This window comes from Gracilinanus agilis, chromosome 5 (assembly GCF_016433145.1).
Source record: "Gracilinanus agilis isolate LMUSP501 chromosome 5, AgileGrace, whole genome shotgun sequence".
In the NCBI taxonomy this organism is placed as follows: domain Eukaryota; kingdom Metazoa; phylum Chordata; class Mammalia; order Didelphimorphia; family Didelphidae; genus Gracilinanus; species Gracilinanus agilis.
The window spans coordinates 54,020,645-54,041,601 of record NC_058134.1 but is presented as its reverse complement, the minus strand read 5'-3'; the positions used below and the strand labels follow the sequence as shown (position 1 = coordinate 54,041,601).

Genomic DNA, 20,957 nt, shown 5'->3' with positions numbered 1-20,957 from the left:
GAGAGAGAGAGAGAGAGAGAGAGAGAGAGAGAGAGAGAGAGAGAGAGAGAATATGTGTGGCTGATTGGCTGGTTGAAATTATAATTACATTTTCTTCCCTTGTGGCATTTTGACTATATTAAATCTTACTGACATTTAACCTGACAGGCCATCTCTTATGAGTCAATTTCTTAATATGTAAATTGAAGATAATTGAACTTTTTTTCAGTTGTGTTGAAAAAAATTGATCACATCTGTTGAAGGAGTTGGAACTGTATGGATAAAATGTGGTTCCCCACAAGTTATTATTACTTGGATAGGGGAAAAAGAACATTTGATTTAATGTCAAGAATTCAGAACAAGTGTTACCAGTTTCATCCCTCTCCCTCCACTGTTGCCAAGTGTCACTTTGAAGCCTCAAGGTAATTTAAATGGCCCTGGGGTGGGCTGCTTAGAATAGGAATGAGTGCCAGAAATGTTTTCTTGGAGGGTGGGAAATGAACAAAAGGTCTTAACATTTTCCCCACTTTCCACCCCCTCACTTTTTTTACTTTTAGTTTTATGTGGTAAAGACTTCCCAAGCAAAAAACCTAAAATATATTGTTTATCTTCCAAGGCATGCTGGCCAGCCATCTCAGAAAAGAGCAGTGACAATACTCTCTAACTTGAGGGGAAAAAAAAAAAAACATGGCAGCAGATGGTACCTTCAATAGATGACAGCAGCAACTTGGTGAAGAAGCAAGAGATGATTGCTTCAAGACACTGGGAAGCAACTGCTGACATGAAGTAGATAGCCTGTGGAAGTAAGATGGAACAACAGCAGCAAAGGACCCCACCAAAGCCCTTAGGAGAGGGGACTTGGATAAACTTAGGCTACCAGGAGACAGAGCTGCCAAAGGCAATGATGCAGTCATAATGCAGCCCTTCCTCACCTCAGAGCAAGAGTTGCTCTGCTTTCCCTGAAATTTGAATGAGATTGTAACTTTTTCACTCTAGGAGACTAAGAATGTATCTGCTTCTTGATATTTCTCCATTATTTACTCTGCTACTCTGTCCCAATTAAATGCTTTACAGTTTGGTTTATGGTTCCTGCCTGCTCTTTTGAAGGAATATGTATTGAATGAGAGCTTAAATCCTGTTTGTTTAATTATAATTACCAAAAGGTCTCACACTGAATTTGGGGAGCTGTCAGAGATATCATATTCATGTGGGACCTATGCTACATTTATCTGGAAAAATGTAAAAATATTGATGATTTCTTTGTGGAAAGTCTATCTGCAAAGTTTGTAATTAAAAGTCTAGAGAACTAATGCATTTCCAGTTGATTAAAGGAAGAAAACATCTCTTTTTGTCTTTTTTGGCTCTGATAGCCATTATAAATCTGAAGAATGGAGTTATAATGGGGATTATCCCAATCAATACAGCTCTCTCCCATATGCTGAAAACCCTACCATTTCTGATTTTAGTCTGATAGACCACCTAAGATCAAAATGGAGACTAAAAGCCTCTATAAATTCGATGTCTACTCTAAATTGACATGTCGAGAGATTATACTAGAACTAGAAAGTCAGGAATCAAGGCACTTGACTTTGACTCTGTAATTTGCTTTCGTTTTTCTCATTTTGGATATGGTGGAGATAATTGGGATTGTTGCCAGGCTTCTAGGACATTAGTTGTTGTCCTGATTATAGATTTTAATATATTCATATTATAGATTATAGATAATATATAGATGATAGATAATTATAGATTATAGACAAACTGGTTGATAGATTAGAGCCAGTATGTAAAATGGTAGTTTAGATCAATCCTTTACCTTGAGAAATCATTCCTCCTTTCAAAATAAATAAAAATATCCAACTACATTTGGGGTACTAACCATATTTATTGGAGGCGACTGTGTCTTGTACTTCAGAAAATTTACAAAAGGAAGCAACAGCATGTTGTAGTAGGAAGATGGCAGGATTTCCTATCTAGACCAGGATTCAAATTCCAGCTTTACTACTTACCATCTCTGTGCCTTTGGATGAATCATGTATTCTGTTGGCCTCGAATTCCTCATTTGTAAACACAGATTTGAACTAGATGGTCTCTGAGTTCTCTTCTACTTATAAATTTAAGATCCTAGAATTTAATAAAGACAGAGAAATACTCATCTTTCATTATTTCTAATAAAAATTATTAGCATGACATTGTCCTGAAAAAGAAATTGGAGGTGAGGGGAGAGAAAAGATAGCTAAGTGGGCAAAAGCTCAGAGCAGTGATATTTTAGAATAAGGGAAGAAAGTATAGAGATCACATTCAGGTGGATTAAAAATAAACCCATTTAACTGAGCTACTCTTCAACTCAATGTATTGCTGTTCTTAATTGGCTGGTAAATAAATGACAACACATTTAAGCAATTTAGCAATTACAGTCAAGACTGTTATACTGTTTTCAAAACAGTTAGCTTAGACTGATACAATTACAATAATAATGGTTCCTGGCAGGAGAAAGCACTTTTTCCCATTGCCTGTGGCAAAGAAAATGAAAGCATCATGAAAATTTCAGCATCAAGCCTAATATTTTCTTTTTCTTTCAGCTCTTCACCTTACAGAAACCCCCAGTTAACCAGAATTCAGTTGATTGGAATCTGCAATGAATAGAATTTTTTTTCTTTTATAGTCTTTTAAAAAAAAAAGTGAAAAAGAAAACAATAAGTGGATAGTGGCATGACACACCCTGACTCATTCTTTCATGGGCTGTATCTTCCCTCAGGATTCCAGGGTGTCCTGCAGGGCTTTGGATAACTTTTCTTGTACATAATTAGCTTGAGCCCCCACTAAGTTTCCTCCAATTTATTAGAGGGTCCATAACTAGCATAACAATTCCACTTAACCATTTAACACAAGGTAGTTGTTTTTTTTTTTAATAAAAAAGGAATGTTTGTTTCATAGATAAAGGAAGAACAAATCTACAAATATTTTTCTCAATTTTCCACCTCACTTTAGTCTCTTCAGTGAGGAGGGACTTCTATAATGAAATCATATTCAGTATGCTGTAGTTAGTGAATGATCTTACCCTCTTGTCTTAACCATAGAGATAATGACTCAAGACAGCAAATATTGAGTCTCAGCTAGGGAAAGGTAGGAGTCTTGTGGCTTTCTTGAGGCACCTCCTATGATGTTTTGCATTATAGCTATTGTCACTTTACAAATTAGGAAACTGCTTAGAAGTCTAAAGTGATTTGCCCAGTGCCACACAGAAGAAAAAAAAGGAAATAGAACTCAAATCTAGATATAAATCTCCCCATCTCCACTTTTTCTTCCTTCAGCCAACATCTTTCCTGAAGGCCTAATCAGATTATCTATCTGCTCCAAATTTCAGGAGTTTTCTCTCTTTTCCCAAATAAAATTCACAACCTTTGCAGGTAGCTTAAGATCTTCCATGACCTAGTGTTAATCTATCTTTAGCTATAGCTCATGTACACGTGGTACTTTCATACCTTCATTGGATGGTCTATATTCCCTGGAATGTTCTTCCCACCCCTCCTTTCACCTATTAAGTTCATACCCATCTTTAAAAGTTAAGTTCAAATGCATCTTTTGCAGGAAAAATACCTTTTCCCTGGTTGTTAATAATCTTTCTCTGTAGGTTTCAAGGAGCATATTTTCTATGTATTTCTCGAATGCATTTATCTTGCTATTGTTAACTTAGAAATAACACAGAACTACTAAAGTAGTCAGAAAAACCAAGTCTATAATCCAGAAAGAGAGAGGTCCAGTAATTGGCTGCTATCATAGAGCCAGGCATCCCAAACTACACAGAGTTAACACCCCGGGGCTCTGGGGTCAGATCCCTGGGAGAATGTACCTTGCTAGATGATTCTCCAAAGAACAATAGAACTTGGAGAATTTATATCCCATTTGGGGAACTATGGACAGGGAAATATGATTGATTGGCATTACCATGGCTACAAGGAAATGAGAAGTCCAAGACAGGGTTATCCAGGAGAGGCTGATGCTTTATGAGGGATACAAAAAGGAAAGATCCACACAAGGGCTGGACTACCAGGGAGAGGACTTTGATACAATGGGAGAAACTACTAGGACAAAAGGGTACTTAACATTTGAATAGGTCTACCTTAAGGTCTAATGTTCTGTTCCCTCCAGTGAGTTCTCAGGGGACAGGGACAAACTTGGGATCTCCAAGATTTCAGGTTAACACTATATATTATAACTATACATGTTGTCTTATCCACTAATAAGAGTGTAATGTTCTAGAGGGCAGGGACAAACCTTTACATCTCTTCATAGTGCTTTTCATAGAGTCATTGGTCAGTATTCTCTTGGTTCTACTCACTTCATTTTGCATCCCTTCATATAAGTCTTTCCAGGTTTTGTTTTTTTTGGCTATTTTTATATAATAGTAGTCCAATTGATGCACAACCATTTAATTTCTAATTCTTTGCCATCACAAAAAGAGTAGCTAGAAATAATTTTTTACAAGTAAGTCTTTTCCCCCTATCTTTGATCTCTCTCTGGGATACAAATCTAGTAGGGTGGTACTACTGGGTCCAAGTGTTTGCATAGTTTTATGGCTCTTTGGACCATTTCAGACATTCTTAAGCTCAATTAAGCTGAGTTGTTAACTGTTCTCCACCTACAACATTCCCAAGGTCTGGACGCTCTCTTAGAAAACTTAGCTTCCATTAAAGTACAACTCATGTGGTTCCTACTACCTTAGGCCTTTTAATAATAACAATATCAATAACAACAACAATAATAAGTATTATTATTTATGTTTTATTACTTAATGATAATTATTGCCCAATTATTAGTGCTTTCTTAATTTTGGAATTATTTTAGACATATACTTAAATATATTTTTGTATACATGTATACATTCTCTTCTCCTCAACCCCCCAATTGAATGGAAAGCCCTTGAGATTAGGAACTATTGGGGGTTTATCTTTGAATGTCTAGTTCTCGTAGAGTGCCTTGCTTATCACAAGTAAGAAATAAGTGTTGGCTGAATTGAAGTGACAAAGCTTTCGTGATTCTAGTCATTAGGGTTGGGATCATCAAACCAACTCTAGGATAATTAGGTTTATTATTAAATTTTCAGTGTGAGCATTTACCCTTGACATGCTCACACTGAAAATTTAACATTTAACAACATAACTAACATTGGTAGCATGATAGATGCTACAAATCAGGGCTCGGTTTATCATTTTCTTGATCGTCTAAGCTGAAGACAGTGATGGACACAGTATTAATAATGCAGATCCAACTGAAATATGTGTGGTAGGTCCTTTAATCCCCCCAGAGACCCAGTTGTAAACATTTACCAGTATATCAGGGACCAAAGCCCTAGGAGGTAGGTAGTAGAAATATTATTATCCTCATTATCAGGGTCCTTTTTTGGTCTATGCCCTTAAATGTATCTTAGCATATTTGGAACTTGTTTCTGGTTCTTTGGTTTTACTTTTGAAATACCTTAGGTGATGCTGGGATGTATTTATCTTTCATTCAGTCTTGATGAGGCTGTTTTCCTCGTTGTCTCACATCGATAAAACATATGAACTTAAAAATCAGTGACTGTTTTGCCATTTACTTTCTAAGGTGGCTTTTCTTCATGCCTTCTGATCCAGACACAGAATGATATGGTAGCTTAGTGAGTATGTTCACATGGCTAAACCTCCATATAATTCATTACAATAGACAGTCCAGGCTAAGGAAGAATCCCTGGACTTTAATATCAAGGCCTTTAGGGATAAAGATTGAAGGGCATTTGTGAAGCCATGTGAGAGAAGCCAACATCTACCTTCATACCTTATTTGGCTCAAGCTTCTAAGTACCTTACTTTTATAAACCCTGAAATTACCTCTTCTCCATTGGTACCAGCTGGTGATAAGTTTCTCTGTAGGCAGTGAGCTTAGCTGGTCCTCAGACAGCAGGTACAGTGTATTACTTAGGGGATGTCTGGAACGTGTTTTTTTTAAAAAAAATGTTTTAAAGAAAAATGTAATCTGATTCATGAATAATTTCAAGGACCCTCATGATAAACATTATAATGATAAAAGAAATGTTCTGGAAAACGGGGGACAAGTATAGCATAGTCTTAATGTAGAAGAAACAATGACAAGGTCAATTTTTATATTTTATTGCTGGTAAGTTTGTTACAAACTGACCAACAGATTAGTATAGAGCACGGGGAATAAAAGCTTTGATTTTCACGGTTCTAAGTTGTCTCGTGGGATGCATTCTCTCTTTATTCTATCATATGAAATTGGATATGTTTAAAATTTTGTTGGTTTAAACAATGACCTCCACAAAAGTCCTATTCAGGATGTCTGATCATGAAATCAGGGGAAACTTATGCTTTTTCAAGACCGGACTGCAGGAGATCAGCAGATAATGTTAGGGTAGAAATATTTTTTAATGTGGAGCCTTGGGGAATGGTTGTCACCAGTACATAAGGATCAGGCTAGTTCAGTTTGTAGTTGCTCATCACCAACCAGGTTGGTCAGAGCATCATTGCTTGTGTGAACTGGAAGATCCTAGAAGTCTTGCCCAAAGTCACATAGGTGGTGTCAGAGATGGGATTTGAACTCAGATCCTTTGATGCCAGAGCTCTGTCCACAGTGCCACAATGCCCATCATTCTTGGGCCATACAAACTGATGAAACAAAGAAAAATAGACAATATCACGTGTGGCCCTCTCCTCTCTCCCCAGTAATGGTGGGACATGCAGGGTGACCAAAAGCAGATGGTGTGGGGCGAGAACATGAAGTTTTTAAACTGTCTATAAAATTAATGAATTGTTAATACTCTGAAAATGAGTTCATTGTTTTAACTTTGAATCCTTGGCAGTTAGCATGGCACATACCTGGCACATTTAACAAAATTTATTGATGGAAGTGTGTTTTGTGTGATAATACGTATGTAATCCAAACTGAATTGCTTGCCATCTCTGGGAAGGGGGAGGGAAAGAGAAAAGGGAGACAATTTGGATCTTATAATTTCAGAAAATGTATGTTGAAAATTGTTATTACATGTAATGGGAAAACAAGATATCTTTGAATTAAAAAAAAAACCTCCCCAAAATCCAAATGTTTATTGATTGACTAATAAATGGTGACTTGAGGAACTAAAATGTGTCTATCCTGGTATTCTTAGTATAAATGAAACAAGAACACATAAAGATGATACCAAAAAAAATGGAATATAATGGCTTATAAGTTCTCTTTAAAGAAGTAAACAAAGGAGTTGGAGAGTTGGCTGTATCGTGAACCTGTAAAAAACTCTATTTCCTAGGCACAATAATGCACAGAGTACTGGACTTGGAGTCAAGAAGAGCCAAATTCAAATTTGACCTCAGAGACTGATTTCTCTGTGACCTTGGACAAGTCATTTAACCTCCGTTTGTCTTGATTTCTTTACCTGTAAAATGGGAATAATAGACTATAATAAAAATAGAAATAAATCATGATTAAAAACTTGCCCTCCAGGATTATTGTAGAGATTAAATGAAATGTTTGTAAAGTGTTTAGTGCACTAAGAACTAAGGTCTGTATCATTTATTTATTTTTAAAAACCCTTACTTTCAGTCTTAGAATCAATATTGGGCATTGGTTCCAAGGCAGAAGAACACCAAGGCTGGGCAAATGGGATTCAGTGACTTGCTCAGAGTCAAAGAACAGGGAAGCATCTGAGGCCATATTTGAACTCAAATCCATATTATTAAAATGCCAAATAAAGGAGCAGCTTGGTGGGTGTAGTGGTTAGTGTACTGGACCTGGAGTCTGGAAAACCTGAGTTCGAATTTGGTCTCAGACTCTTACCAGCTATGTGAATGTGGACAAGTCACTTAACCTCTTTTAGTATTGTGTAATTGGAAATCTTGTACCTTTGAACTACATTACCTAGGAGCCCACTGACTTCTTGTCTGTATGTGCTGATGTAGACAGGAGAAAAATTGGGTGGAGTTCTGTGTCTAGGTCTCTTCTCTTCCTGTGAGGGCAGCTGTGAACGTGGGAATTTTGAGCAGATGGATTAGTTTGAACACGTGTTATTGTTTTTTTTTTTTTATTTTGTTAGATAACTACCTTTTTTTTATCCTTTACTTCTGGTGATTATTAATAAATCTTATAAAATATAATATTTGGAGTCATTGTATAGCATCAGTTCCTCATCCATAAAATGGGGACATACCAGAGAAGGAAATAGCAAATGACTCTGGTATCTTTGCTAAAAAACTCAGCCAGATATGACTGAATGACAACAAAGGAGTCCCTGTTTTATTCTGGAGGCAAGTGGAAGCCACTGAAACTTGTTGAAGAGGAGAGTGACAGGATCAATCCTGTGCTCAAGGAACAGCATTTTGGCAGCTGTGTGTAGGGTACAACAGATAATGGAGAAACGCCATGAAAGATTTCCATCATGGTTTGGATAGAATTTAGACAGATATATACGTTTTGATAGCTTGCTGGAAAGCAGATATTTTGGATTAAAAGAGTGAAACTCCCCAAGCAGTTTCCAGTGAGTGTATTTTATTGCTCGGTTCTGATGATTCTGATCAAAATCCCATCATCTCCCTGGAGCAGCAGTAACAGGTCAGTATCAAATAGTAGGTTTGATGAGTGAACAAAATCAGGTCATGAGAAAGCTTTATGATAGTGCTTATCAATCCCAAACAGTCTTCTTAATTAAGCTTGGTAAGCCATGAATAACATTTGTGATAATTTTAGGAAATCGATTGACCATTCTCCCACTGCTCTCTCAAATTCTTAAGGTATTCGCAGAACAAGTGACCACTCACTCAGAGTCAGCCCAGGTTGGAGAAATACCACTGGGCAGTGTTTCCCTGCTTATTATATTCACTGTGTCTCTCTCACTTCTCCTTCAATAACAAAACCTTTCTTTCCTCCCAGCTCCCCTGGCCCCCTTGTTCCAAAGTCATTATTTATTTATTTATTTGCTTATTTCTCCCTGATTTATATCCATTGTGACTTTTGGTTGGAAAACAGAAGCATAGAGCGATTCCCTAGTTTTGTTCTATGATGCTTCGTACTCGGGGAATGAAGAGTGTCGGTTTCAGTTTCTCAATTCTTATGTTTGTGTTAGGGCTGAGACAAATTTGGTGGGTTTGTATTTTCATGCTCAGTCCCCTAAATGTCTGATTCTATGGAAAATAACTCAGCAGCAGGCAACCAGGTGGCTCAGAAAATAGAGGACCAAGCCTAGAGATGGGATGTCCTGAGTTCAAATGTGGCCTCAGACATTTCCTAGCTTTGTGACCCTGACCAAGTCACTTAACCCTAATTACCTCTCCTTTATCACTCTTCTGCCTTGGACCCAATTCTTAGTATTGATTCTAAGACAAAAGGTAAAGGTTTTTGAAAAAATAGAAAAGAACTGGGCTGGGGATGAAGTGTTCCATTACTAAATCAAAGACAAGTTTTCCCACTAAGGAAAGTCTTTAATTAAAAATAATTAAATCAATTACTAATTAAAACATAATTCCAGCTGGTTAATTTAGGACACTGAAAAAAAGTCCTTTCCATGATTATTCTCAGGTTCTAAGGGGATTTTCACTGGATTGTGGGTTGGATTATTTTTCATTATCTTTATCTTTACTGTCAGTATTTTGCTGAGAAAGTCAAATATTAATAAGTGCACTGAGCTCAGAAATGCCATCTCTCTTGCTTAAATGATTTATTTTATTTGTATTTCTTTAATACTTCTTCAATGGATCTAGGATCTCCTTAGTGTAGCAGATAATTCCTTTAATGGTGCAGACTGTAATCTCTCTAGGCCTTCTCATCCTCTTATCCCATTAATCTTTCATAGGGGCTACCTCATTCAGTGTGCTTTTCTTGAATAGGTTTTCTTGAATAATGAAGACCCTAAAACAGCATGTAGGGTTGTCCTATTTTGTCTTCTCTAATTTTGCTTTTCTATTAATTTTGTAGTTTTTTTTCCTCTCTCTTTAATGCAGTATGGGCGCCATTTTGGATATGGATTCTTTCCTTATCTCCCCAACTATGAGTGCCATTCCATCCAAACCTCTATATATTTAGCTAATTTGCATATATCTGCATTCATTGGCTTTATATTTATGCTGTATTTTTTTGTATGCTTGTCAGTTTTCATTAGAAGTTAAGTTTCTTGGGCGTAGGGATTGTTTTATTCTTTGTACTCATATCCCCAGTACTTAGTAGATATTTGTTGATTGATTAATGGTATCTTTTCTGCCATTTCTTTAATCATTGTTGGTTATATGCCATGTCCTACTTATGTCCACTACTGACCTCTCCATTATCCTTTAGGTGATGCACACTTTTGATTCTTTGGAGAGTTTGGTGCTTCACGAGTGCCAGCTATCTTTCATCACCAGAAGAAAATTGGTCTTAAGAAGTTGGATTTATTTTTTTCAATGAGATTTCTGGAGTAATCGAAAGTGTTACATCATTTGCCTTTCATCTTCGGTTCTATTCTGGACCTAACTCCTTGTTCCATTTGCAAGGGCTGCATGAGATATGTGAACAAATATCTCAGCTTTGTAACTGCATGCTCCTGTCTGGAAAATAAGCATTTCCCACTTTTTTTTTCCTGCTTTGTTTTTTGGCTTAGATTCTTTTGATTGGTTGTGAGCCTTCTTGAAGCTCAGTATAATTTCAGGGGTTGATACTGTGCATAGTATCATCTGTAAACAGGAAAGTTTTGGAGAAGTTCACCATAATAATAATAATTCACAATTTTAAGGTGTGTAAAAGTCTTTATATATGCTATCCTACAATATGGATCCTCATAGTCACTACCCTGTAAGTTAGTATTCTCTGTATTATCCTTCCTTTAAAGAAGAGAGAAATGGGGTTCTCTGCAGTTAAATGATTTGACCATAGTCACACAGCTAGTAAGAGTCAGGAGTATAATGCCAACCCAGATCTTTCCTGAATTGAATTCCACTAACCACATTGCTATCTCTTTATAAGGATTGTTCTCCCTTCCATTTGGACTCTGAAAGAAATATCCTCTATTATAGTGAGAAAGATATTGTCGAGGCATTTTTTTTATGTTTTATTCCTCACTTGATTTTTAGTTATTAGAGGATCACCAAAAAAGTTATTTCTCATTTAATCCATATTGAAATATCCTGTGATCTTAATTCCTCATCATGGGAATCAACTTGGAGGAAAGACTTCAAGTCTACGTTTTTCAGGGACGGCTGGGTAGCACATTGGATAGAACATCAACCCCGGAGTTGGGAGGACCTGGATTCAAATGTGGCCTCAAATACTTGTGACCCAAGGCAAGTCACTTAAACCCCATTGCCTAATCCTTATAGCTCTTCAGTCTTAAAATCAATACATAATAAGAGTTTTTAAAAAAAGACCACATTTTTCTATTGGGAATTATAGTCATAGACTTCATATCATATAGGCTACAAAATCTTTGGGCAAAGGGATATTTTTATTCTTTATACTCATGGCCCCAGCACCTAACCCAGTATGCTTAGTAGCTGTTTCATCATTGTTATGTTAATGATGATGGTGATAGCACTTATACTGCACTTGAAGGTTTGAAAAACACTTTACCAATATCTTTTGTGATCCTTACAACAGGTATGAGAAATAGATGTTATTATTATCCCCATTTTATAGATGAGGAAACTGAAAGAGATGGAGGTCAAGTGACTTGGCCAGGATCCCCAGGCAGTAAGTATCTTGAGGTCACATTTGAACTCAGGTCTTCCTGACTCCAAGTTGAGAGTTCTATCCATTGCTTCACCTAGTTGCTATAATAAATACTTGTAATTGATTGATTGAAGGTGCCCTAGAAATGGAGTCAACAGGCTGGAGCTTTGCATCTGACTCACTAACTGCATATCCTTAAGTGGGTCACTTTACCTTGAAAGAGCTATAATAAAGCCTGTATGTTTGTTGTTACTGTTGTTATTAAGTGAGGGTCTAGACCAGTGGTTCCCAAACTTTTTTGGCCTACCGCCTCCTTTCCAGAAAAAATATTACTTAGCCCCCTGGAAATTAATTTAAAAAATTTTAATAGCAATTAATAGGAAAGATAAATGCACCTGTGGCCATCACCACTCCCCTGGATTGCTGCAGCACCCACCAGGGGGTGGTGGTGCCCACTTTGGGAATCACTGGTCTAGACCCTATTCCCTAATGGTGATTTTCTTTGGCAGTCTAAAACTCACCCAATGTCTCAGACAGGGAGAACCCCCAAGAAAGTAAGATGGCACCATTTGGATAGAAGAAAATGTAAATCCATGGGTGAATTTGAATGTCCTAAATGGCCATGTTTACAGATTTAACAAAAAACCTCAAACTTTCCCCAAACTGATTGAACTATTATTGTTTTTTGAACTTATTAGTCATAATAATAGCCAACATTTATATAGTGTTTACTATGTACCAGGCACTGTGCTAAGTCTTTTATTTACAAATATTATCTCATTTGATCCTCACAACAACCCTGAATTATTATTATTATTATTATTATTATTATTATTATTATTATTATTATTATTATTATTATTGTAAACTCTTCCAAATGCTCCTGTTTACAGATGGTATTATCCTGACATTCTACAATTCTGGGTACTGTTATTATCCCCATTTTACAGATGTGGACACTGAAAGGCAGACAGAGGTTAAGTGAATTGCCAAGGGTGACAGAATTAATAAGTATCTGGGGTCAAATTTGAACTTGGCTCTTCCTGTCTCCAGAACTGGCCCTCTATTCCCTGTACTTTCTGGTTTCTCAATTGAAGAGACTGACTTAAAAAAAATGAAATTAACTGGTTATTTTGGCATCCTGGAGAGTGTACAAAAAAAGTGATCATTGTAGTTCTAGTAAAGGCCCGTTTTAATTATCATCCTACTATTTTACTCAAGGGGATTTATCTGAAACAATCTTTGGGCCTGAATGCAATGAACCAAGTTATTATCACTAATTCATGCTCATATTTTCCTTTTTGCTGTTCCAAGAGGCTTGCTTCCTATCCAGCCCAACTCTTCTATTTGCTGCCTCTGACTCAGGGAAGACTCTAAAAGGACTAATTAAATATTTAATATTTGCAAAGGACTCCAAAGGCACCTTGTAAGAAGGGTGTTAAGGAAGTAGAGATAAAGATCTTGATGCTCCCTTCAGGATGGGGAATTGCCAATTTTGGATGCCCATGTTGGAGGCAAGAATTCATTAACATAAGCAGCTCAGGGGAGCCTATGGAATATGAAGGACATAGAATTTTCTATGTGAACCGTATTTCAAATTCAGACTATAGAGATATGTAGTTTTAGACTAATGCTTAGCTCTGAAAAATAAATGGAGCAATCTACCTCAAATCAATAGCCCATAAAAGAAATTTCAGGATCTTGGGGAGATTTTTTTTTAATTGGGAAAGAATAATACAAACACAACATAAACCCAAACATTTATTGAACACTTTATTATTGTAGAGCCATGTGTTAAGCAATGGGAGAATGATAAAATTCAAAGCCGTGATGGAAAGAGCATCTATTCCAGAGTTAAGAGTTCAAATCCCCTCTGTGATATTAATTGTGAAAACTTGGGCGAGTTACTTAGCTTCTAGGGTACAAGTTCCTTATCAGGGACAGAAGAGACTGTGACTAGGTATCCTTTGAGATTCCCTCCAGTCTTACATCTGTGATGCTCTTAACTCTTGCCTTCCTGAAGCAGCCAGCTAGTAGGCAGAGAAAAGACAAGTATAGATTAAAACAAAAAAAACCTTAGTAACAACTCTGAGACAGAAGGGCAAAGGCTAGGCAAATCGAGTTAAATGACTTGCCTACGGTAACACAGCTAGGAAATGTTTGAGGCCAGATTTGAACCTAAATCTTTCCTTCTCTTAGCTTGGTGCTCTATCTATCATGCCCCAGACAAACAGATTCTGCTCAATACATTAATCTCTCTCTGTTTATTCTCTGTATTTAAAAAACTAAAATTCTGCTTCCCATTTCCAACCACATAGAGCAATTTGTTCTGTTCTTCTCAAATGCACTTATTAAGTGGCATTGTTTGTTATGGGACAAATAAGAGGGGGAACTTCTTTGTGAACCGGGAACATCAATGCCAGAGAAGAGAATTGTATCATTTCATGGAATCTGTTTACAAAAATGTATTTCCTTTCAAAATGTAGAGATATTCTACTTCTCCTGAGCTCTTTTTTTTAACTCTTACTTTTTGTCTTAGAATTGATACTGTGTATTAGTTCCAAGGCAGAAGAGTGGTAAGAGCTAGGCAATGGGGATTAAGTAACTTCCCCAGCATTGCCCAGCTAGGAAGTGTCTGAGGCCACATTTGAACACAAGACCTCCCATCTCTAGTCCTGGTTCTCAATCCACTGAGCCACCTAAGTGTCTCCTGAGCTCTTTTCATATTTAAAATTATTATTCTTAATTTTATATGTTAGTCATAGGAATAGATTTAGGAGCTGGAAGAGACTTTAAGAAGTCATCTTGATCAAGCTTCTCAATCTCATAGTTGAGGAAACTGACTTATTCCTTTGGAACTTAGACATCTGACACTAAATCTAACACTTTTGGCATCATAAGACCCTACGATGTCCAAATAAGAAAAATTTTAAATTAGCTGAGTTATTATTAATAAGTAAGCAGCTCCTTCCAATATATTATAAAACACTTATTTTTTGTCCTTGTCTCCAGGTTTACATTTACATAATTAACATGATTAGTAAACCTCTTTTCTCACTGTTACTGCAAAAGTAAATTTTAACTTTGTTTCTGTCCAAATGATCACAAAACAGAAGGGCTTAGGTTTCAACTCGATGAAATGTTATCAGATGCTCAGACTTCATAAAATAGAAAATCGGCTTTTGAAGGTTGAATCTTTAACTGAACAAAGGATAGACATGATCAAAAAAGACAGATGAGGTAATTTTGATCACATAAAATCATAAGTTTTACTTGAAGAAAATAAGCAAAGCTAGAATAAAAAGAGTTCAATCAGTTAATAAAAATCTTCACAGCAGAGACTTCCAGGTTAAGATGGCCCCAGACTAGAAGCAAGGCATTTTCTTTCCTCTCCGCCAAACCAATATAAAGTACCTCAAAAGGACAATAACCAAGATCAGATGAGCAAAGGGGATCCACTGAAGGGTGCAGCATTGAAAGTAGGCAGAGTTTGGGCATTTCCAAGCTAAAAGGGAACAAAATTACTCCCACCAAAGAGTGAGCTCATCACCCTTCTCCCACTTCACCTATGGCACCAGAGACAGAGCAAGTGTGGAGCAACTGCAAGGTTCATGGGAGGGAGGGCTGGCTGAGGTGCAAGATTCCATTCAGGGTAACTGACAGCTTAGCCTAGGCCAATATTGCAATGCACAAATCCCTGCATTACAGAGGACACCACAGATTTACCCCTGAGAGCAGCGAGACTTGGGACCCCAGGAGGCTGAGGAAATGTGGAGATCAGGTATGGAAATTGGGCAGAGAGGGGCTACACACAGCAGATAATGCAGAGACTCAAAAAATTGCCTCAGGGCAAAAACCTCTCTGGAGCTCAATACAAAGATTGCCCACCCTCCTCACTCAGACTTCTGACCAGGAAGGAACAAAGGAATGGCCACAAACAACCAAGAACTACAATCTATAACTGCCAAAAGAAACAAGAAAAAAAAACCTTGACCCTAGATAATTTTTATGCAGAAAAATTACAAACCACAGAGGAGACAGCAGAAGATGACAAATAAACACATCCAAACCTTCCAAAACAAAAAATGGAAATTGGCCACAAGCTCTTGAGGAGCTCAGATTTGAAATTATGAACCAAATTAGAAAGATAGAAGAAACTTGGCAAGAAAAGGGGGAAATAGTTAAGAAAGAAAATAGTAGTTTAAAAGAAAGAAACTCCCACTTGGAAAAAGAAGCCCCAAAATAAAATGAAATGATAAGGAAATTGGAGACCAGAATTTTCTCATTGAAAAAAACAACTGACCTGGAAAACTTGTCTAGAAGAGACAATTTGAGAATCGTAGGTCTAACTGAAAACCTAGAAATAAACAGAAACCTTGACATCATGCTACATGAAAATTTTCAAGAAAATTGCCCTGATTTTCTTCAACAAGAGGGCAAAATAGACATTGAAGGAATCCATAGATCACCCTCTACATTAAATCCTTAAAAGAGAACCCCCAGGAATGTGATTGTCAAATTTAAGAGCTTCTGAGCTAAGGTAAAATATCACAAGAAGCCAGAAAGAGACAATTCAGATATCAAGGAATACCAATCAGGATTACACAGGATCTGGCAGCCTCTACTCTAAAGGACTGCAAGGCCTGGAATATGATATTCAGAAAGGCAAGAGAATTGGGTCTATAACCAAGGATTACCTACCCATCAAAATTGACTATATACTTCCAGGGGGAAAGTATGGGCATTTAATGAAATAGAAGAGTTCTAAGTTTTTATAAGGAAAAGATCAGAACTGAACAGATAATTTGATGTACAAACACAAAAATCAAGAGAAACATGAAAAGGTAAATAAGAAAGAGAGGGGAAAATATTTTTAGGGCTTAAAAAGGTCAAATTCTTTATATTCCTATTTGTAACTGTCAAAAATTGTATTTACTATTATAGTAGTTAGAAGAATTATTCACAGGTAAAGGTTTGGGTAGTGAGTACTTTAAGAAGATATACAAAAAAGAAAAGGGGGAATAGAAGATGGCATCAAGAGAAACTTGAAGAAATAAGAAAAATAGGATAATCTATACCATATAAAGAGGCTCATGGGAAGGGGAGGGGACGAATACTATTATAAGAAGGAGAGGAAGAGAGGGCTAATAGATAATATTTAAACCTTACTCTCAGTGGAATCAATTCTGAGAGGGAAGAGCATCTAGATACATCGTAGTACTGAAATCTATCTTACCCTACAGGATAGTTGAGAGGGAAAAACCAAGGTGGGGAATGGGGTGGGGAGTACAAAAAGGGAGGGAAAGAGAGGAGGAAGGGAATTTAATAGACCCTAAAGAAAAATAAGAGGGAGTAAGGAAGGGGGGTGGCAAAGGAAGTTAAACAAGGCTGGGGATTCGGGGAACAGATTAAAAGCAAAACACTGGTGTAGAAAGCATTAGTGAAGGAAGGGCAGGACTAGGAGAAGAAATAAAAATGATGGGGAATACATAGGTGGTAATCATAACTCTGTGAATGGGATGAACCAACCCATAAAATGGAAGCAAATAGTAGAGTGGATTAGAAACCAAAATCCCACCATATATTGTCTACCAGAAACACACGTGGTGGGGGCAGCTGGGTAGCTCAGTGGATTGAGAGCCAGGCCTAGAGACGGGTATTGTCTCCAAGACTGAAGGTAAGGGTTTAAAAAAAAAAAGAAAAAAGAAACACACATGAGGCAGGTAGACACACAAAGGGTAAGGTAAAAGGCTGGAGCAAAATCTATTGGGCATCAAATGAGAAAAAGAAGGCATAAATTGCCTGGGTTAACAGAAGAAGAAATAGAATATTTAAATAATCCCATATCAGAAAAAGAAATTGAACAAACCATCAAAGAACTCCCTAAGAAAAAATCCTCAGGGCCAGATGGATACACAAGTGAATTCTATCAAACATTTAAAGAACAACTAATCCTAATACTATACAAACCATATGACAAAATAAGCAAAGAAGGAGTTGTGTTAGTTAAAATCACCTTGGGTTCTATTTGGAAGGATTGAGCCTCAATATATGTATCAATATAGTGTTTGACAAATTTCGTGTGGACATTTTAGGGGACTTTGGAAAACTACATTTCCCATGATTCCTCATGGCAGACAGGAAGTATGATGATGTAAGAGAGGGGATAAGACTCCTGGAGTCAGGAGGGGTGCTCTCTCTTTAGCTACCTGGGCGCTCGAAGATACAAAAGGTAAAATGACTGAGGCAGCAGTTTGAATACTTACAGGCATGTGGTCTAATGATTTATTCTATCAGCAATGGCTTTAATTAAAATACTATTCTTGGGGGCAGCTGGGTAGCTCAGTGGATTGAGAGCCAGGCCTAGAGGCGGGAGGTCCTAGGTTCAAATCCAGCCTCAGACACTTCCCAGCTGTGTGACTCTGGGCAAGTCACTTGACCCCCATTGCCTACCCTTACCACTCTTCCACCTATAAGTCAATACACAGAAGTTAAGGGTTTAAAAAAATTAAAAAAAAATACTATTCTTCCTTTTAATCTCGGCCATCATCATTTTTAAAAACAACAGAGTTCTACCAAATTCCTTTTATGAAACAAATATGATTCTGATTCCAAAGCCAGTCGGATCAAAAACAGAAAGAAAACTATAGTCCAATCTCCTTAATGAATATAAAATCTTAAATTGAATACTAGCAAAAAGACTCCAAGTGATCATGAGGATTATTCACTATGATCAGGTGGGATTTATGACAGGAATGTAAGGAAGGTTTACTATTACGAAAACCATCCACACAATTGACCATATCAATAATCGAACCAACAGAAATCACATGATTAACTCAATAGATGCAGAAAAAGCCTTTGACAAAATACAACACCCATTCCTATTGAAAACACTAGAAAATATAGGAATAGAAGGGCCTTTCCTAAAAATAACAAACAGTATATATTTAAAGCCATCAGCAAGCATCATCCACAATGGGGATAAATTAGAAGCCTTCCCATTAAGATCAGGAGTGAAACAAGGATGCCTGTTATCACTTCTATTATTTAACATTGTACTAGAAATGCTAGCAGTAGCAATAAGAGAAGGAAAAGAAATTAAAGGTATTAAAATAGGCAATGAGGAGACTAAGCTGTCACTCTTTGCAGATGATATGATGGTCTACTTAAAGAATCCTAGAGAATCAACTAAAAAGCTAGTGGAAATAATAACTTTAGCAAGATTGCAGGATAAAAAATAACCCACCTAAATCATCGGCATTTCTATATGTTTCCAACACAACTCAGCAGAAAAAGTTAGAAAGAGAAATTCCATTTAAAATCACTCTGGACAATATAAAATATTTAGGAATCTACTTACCAAGACAAATACAGGAATTATATGAACACAACTACAAAATGCTTTCCATACAATTAAAACTAGATCTAAATAATTGGAAAAACATTAATTGCTCATGGGTAGGATGAGCTAACATGATAAAAATGTCAATCCTACCCAAATTAATTTACTTATTTAATGCCATACTTATCAAACTACCAAGAAACTTTTTTACTGAATTAGAAAATACTATAATGAAGTTCATTTGAAAGAACAAAAGATCAAGAATATCAAAGGAAATAATGAAAAAAAAAGTGAAGGTGGGGGGCCTACTAGTACCAGACCACTATAAAGCAGTGGTCATCAAAATAATATGGTACTGGTTAAGAGACAGAAGGGAGGATCAGTGGAATAGACTTGGGGTAAGTGACCTCAGCAAGACAGTCTATGATAAACCCAAAGATCCCAGCCTTTGGGACAAGAGCTCACTATTTGACAAAAACTACTGTGAAAATTGGAAAACAGTATGGGAGAGATTAGGTTTAGATGAAGGTCTCACACCCTACACCAAGATAAATTCAGAATGGGTGAATGACTTTAATATAAAGAAGGAAACTCTAAGTAAATTAAGTGAACATAGAATAGTATACCTGTCAGGTCTATGAAAAAGGAAAGATTTTAAGACAAAGCAAGAGTTAGAAAATATTACAAAATTTAAAATAAACAATTTTGATTACATTAAATTAAATAGTTTTTGTACAAAACCAACAACAACGGAGCCAAAATTAGAAGGGAAACAACAAATTGGGAAAAAATCTTTGTAACAAAAAACTCTGACCTAGGTCTAATTACTCAAATTTATAAGGAGCTAAATCAATTGTATAAAAAAATCAAGCCATTCCCCAAATTGATAAATGGGCAAGGGACATGAATAGGCAATTTTCAGATAAAGAAATACAAACTATCAATAAGAACATGAAAAAATGTTCTAGATCTCTTATAATTAGAGAAATAAAAATCAAAATAACTCTGAGGTACCACCTCACACCTAGCTGACTGGCTAATATGGCAGCAAAGGAAAGTAATAAATGTTGGAGGGGATGTGGCAAAATCGAGACATTAATGCACTGCTGGTGGAGTTGTGAATTGATCCAACCATTCTGGATGGCAATTTGGAACTATGCCCAAGGGCTTTGAAAGACTGTATGGGTTTATACCCCAAAGAGATAATAAGGAAAAAGACTTGTACCAAAATATTTATAGCTGTTTTTTATTTATACTTATATATTTATATTTGTGGTGGAAAACATTAGAAAATGAGAGAATGTCCTTCATTTGGGGAATGGCTGAACAAATCATGGTATCTGCTGGTAATGGAATAGTATTGTGCAAAAAGGAATGATAAAATAGAGGAATTCCATGTAAACTGGAAACACCTCCAGGAACTGATGCAGAGCAAAAGGAGCAGAACCAGGAGAACATTGTACACAGAGACTGATACACTGTGGCACAATTGAATGTAATGGACTTCTCTACTAGCAGCAATGCAATAATCCAGGACAATTCTCAGGGACCTATGAGAAAGAACACTATTCACATTTAGAGAAAGAACTGTGGGAGAAGAAACACAGAAGAAAAACAACTGCTTGATCACATGGGTAGATGGGGATATGATTGGGGATGTAGACTCTAAACAATCACCCCAATGCAAATATTAATAATATGGAAATAGATCTTGATCAATGACACATCTAAAACCCAGTGGAATGCTCATTGGCTATGGAAGGTGGTTGGGAGGAGGGGAGGAAAAGAATAGGAATCATGTAACCATGGACAAATATTCTAAATCAATCAATTAATTAAAAATTTTCAAATAAAAAAAATCTTCACAGCAGATATCTTTGATAAAGGTCCAATATCCAATCTCTCTCTCTCTCTTTCCATATATATACATATATATATGCATATATATATAT

The 20,957-nt window shown here is 36.6% G+C and overlaps 1 long non-coding RNA gene across 1 annotated transcript in view; it reads left to right on the top strand.

Annotated features, from left to right (window-relative positions):
- LOC123249456 overlaps positions 1 to 651 on the top strand; it is a 6,945-nt gene extending 6,294 nt beyond the window's left edge. The window contains exon 3 of the long non-coding RNA XR_006506385.1: positions 596 to 651. This is a non-coding gene — a long non-coding RNA (uncharacterized LOC123249456). The remainder of the gene's footprint in view (positions 1 to 595) is intronic.
- Positions 652 to 20,957: the final 20,306 nt, after the last annotated feature.